At 28.8% G+C, this 3,289-nt stretch overlaps 1 non-coding gene across 1 annotated transcript; it reads left to right on the forward strand.

Annotated features, from left to right (window-relative positions):
• Nucleotides 1–1,332: 1,332 nt before the first annotated feature.
• On the forward strand, nt 1,333–1,406 carry TRNAV-CAC (transfer RNA valine (anticodon CAC)). The gene has a single exon. It is a non-coding gene; the product is annotated as a tRNA-Val (tRNA).
• Nucleotides 1,407–3,289: the final 1,883 nt, after the last annotated feature.

The following is a 3,289-nucleotide window of genomic DNA, read 5'->3' on the forward strand; positions in this document are numbered from 1 at the left end:
TAGGGAAACAAAAAGACATGGATGTCAATAAAATTAATTTGCCATACATTAAATTCTAATTTGCATTATAACAGCTCTATATTATTAATCTTGGCCTGACATTGAATTTGTTCAAAGGCTATAATAATTTGTAGATGTATTTCAGAGATATAGAGATATATATATATTCCTTCTTGTTAGATGTATTTCAGAGATATAGAGATATATATATTCCTTCTTGTTATTATTTTACACAAAGGCAGAAATTATGTAAAAACTATCCCGGCATAATTAGGGAAAGGAATAATCTCTATGCGGTTGCATCCATCTCATTCTTCTTCCAAGTTGATTACCTTAAGAGATAAATCATTCTCAATCTCTCGAACCACCAGCATGGCCAGAGGAATAGATTTGAGCAACCTCTGAAACAAATCCTGCTGTAAACCGTAAATCTAGAATTATGTTTAATGCAGAAACTCAAGGATATGCTCTACTTATCTTATTCATCAATCTATTTATAAAAGTGACATTATTACAAGGTTAATGACATAGAATGAGAATTTGAATTGATCCATATGTACATGCAGATTACAATGTACATAAATAAATTACTGAGGGGAATGTTATATTCATTCATGGAATTGGCTTGTATTTAATTCGGAAGAAGAACCAAACCATAAAATATACCAATGGGATGAAATGCTAACATCACCCTTAACCCTGGAATGTGTATGGAGTTTGGAACAATCTGAAAATGAAATCACAGATTTAATAATAGCTACTTCAGGAAAATGAAAAATTAATAGCTACTCCTAAGAAATGAATTAAGGCAAATCTCCAAAAGTACAAATTGCGAGCTCCAACATTAACAGGTAGATGTCACTTTATTGGTCTGGAGCGTGTAGGCATACTCTGCACATTCACATTTATAAACAAAGTAATTGATTCAAATAGAAAACATAAAACAAATTACATCCATTAATAAAATATTCACAGTATAAGAAGCAACGCCTTCAACAAAAATAAGAAAGAACTGTAACAAATGTAGTATACTCCAGAGTCCACACATCAATATTTATGAAAACCCTAATATCAATATTAAGTTCAGATTGAAGCAATTAGTGCAAGCTCTAGGTTTCAATTATAACTACAGGTAATTTGATCAAATAGTTGTAATAAAAATATCATGTCATTTCATCAAATGAATATAATAAAAATGACATATACATTAAATATTCATATTATTTCAAATAATCAATAAAATTTAACTTAACAGTTGCGCATATGGGATGAAGGTATCATCATAAAATCCCATGATATTGGGTAGGGTTATAAGTGATGATCAGAGTGTGTGTCTGGGTGGTGTAGTTGGTTATCACGTTAGTCTCACACAGTAAAGGTCCCCAGTTCGAACCTGGGCTCAGACATGAAGTTTTCTATTTTGTTTGTACAGAATATTCAAGATTCCTGTCCGAATCCGGGCTCAGACATGCTGTTTCCCCAGTTCGAACCTGGGCTCAGACATGAAGTTTTCTGTTTTGTTTGTACAGAATATTCAAGATTCCTGTCCGAATGCGGGCTCATGCTGTTTCATATTTCGTTTGCACCAAGCAGCTAGAGGTGCCCGGTTCGAATCTGAGGTCAGACATGCTGTTTGATATTTTGTTTGCACAAAACAATTAGACGTCGCCTGTTCGAACCTGAGCTCGGCCATGCTGTTTCATATTCTGTTTGTACAATATATAAGTTTGACCGGCGCACCAAAATTTAATCTGCAATTTTGTTTCTACGAAATATTAAATCCAGTTGGCGCATAAATATTCTAACCTTCTGGTCTCACACCCCGGGCGAGCTCAGACATGTTGTTTCATATTCTGTCTGTACAGTATTTAAGTTTGACTGGCGCACCAAAAGTACATTGAAATCTAAGGGTAGTTTTAACAAATTACTAATCCATTTTTGGTTTAACTAATTTGGGTTTTGAAATATATATTTACCATCTTAAATCTTCTTTTAGGTTTGTGCATGGCAGCCCATTTTTTTTTTGTGATTGGGAAAAATAGAAGTAAAATTACTTTAATGAAAGTTTTTTTTTTTAAAGCACCGTGCAGGGATTGACTTACTTTTTTTGTCTTGTTTGTTACATGACAACGCAGTGATGTAATGTTAGCCAATACTAAGCACCATGCAGTATGTCAATCATTGGCTTACTATTTTTCATCTTATTCCTTGGATGACAATAAAATAATATTCAATAGACAGGGTGAAAGAACAATAACCCACTGATTGACTTACTACATTTTCCTCCTTTCCATTGAATATCACTTTATTTTCATGCAACAAACAAGATGGAAAGGTAATAAGTCAATCATTAATTTAATGCATGGTGGTTAATATTTGTAATGTTTGGTTGCCAGCAATTTCTTTTGTAAACATTAAATTTATTATTAATTTGACATATTAAAATTTTAATGTTTGTATTATTAATCACATTTCATTCATAATGATTATTATAATCACTTTATCGTTTAACTTTATATTAATTATGTTTTGATTATAAATACTTATTTACCTATAAAGGTAAAATATTATAATTTTTTTTATAATTTTAAATGTTATTTAAATATATTATTTTATTATTATAAATATTAAATTATAATTCTAAAGGCAAATTTCACAAAGAAAAAGTTTAAAATAAGGAAGAATCAAAATTAAAAGTTGAAGTTGAAAAAAAAATTGAATAATATATATATATATATATAGTTGGAGTTTTTTACTAGAATTGGGTGTAATCATTTTTAGTCAAATAATGATATTTTGTTGTTTCAAACTTGTTTTTAACTCATATATAAATTCAACTCTGTCAAAAACTTCTAAGACATTAGGATTGTAGAGTTTTCACAATTTACACTTGTGATTCCAACACATCTTTATTTGATTATGAACAAATTCCATCCAAAAATATGCTAGGAAAAACACTAAAATGTATAACAAGTGATATATATAGATATTCTAAATTATATATAGTCTAATTTATAGACGAAATGACATGACTTTTTCACTTAAATTTGGTAATACAATCTGATTATGATTTTTTGCAATTTAAAATATATTTTTTGAATGTTAAATAGATTTATCACTCTAAAAACTCTTAGGAATTGAAATTTTATAAATTAAACAATTTAAATTGAAAATTTTAAAAATATCTACAAAATTTTGATTAAAATTAACCAGAAAAAATATCATGAAAAAAATCAGTTAATCTATAAGTTAAATAAATAATCATTTTAACAAATTTTATATAATTTAA

Source organism: Pinus tabuliformis, chromosome 3_2, assembly GCF_031772625.1.
Source record: "Pinus tabuliformis cultivar Carrire ecotype Pingquan chromosome 3_2, CPIR1, whole genome shotgun sequence".
Lineage (NCBI taxonomy): Eukaryota > Viridiplantae > Streptophyta > Pinopsida > Pinales > Pinaceae > Pinus > Pinus tabuliformis.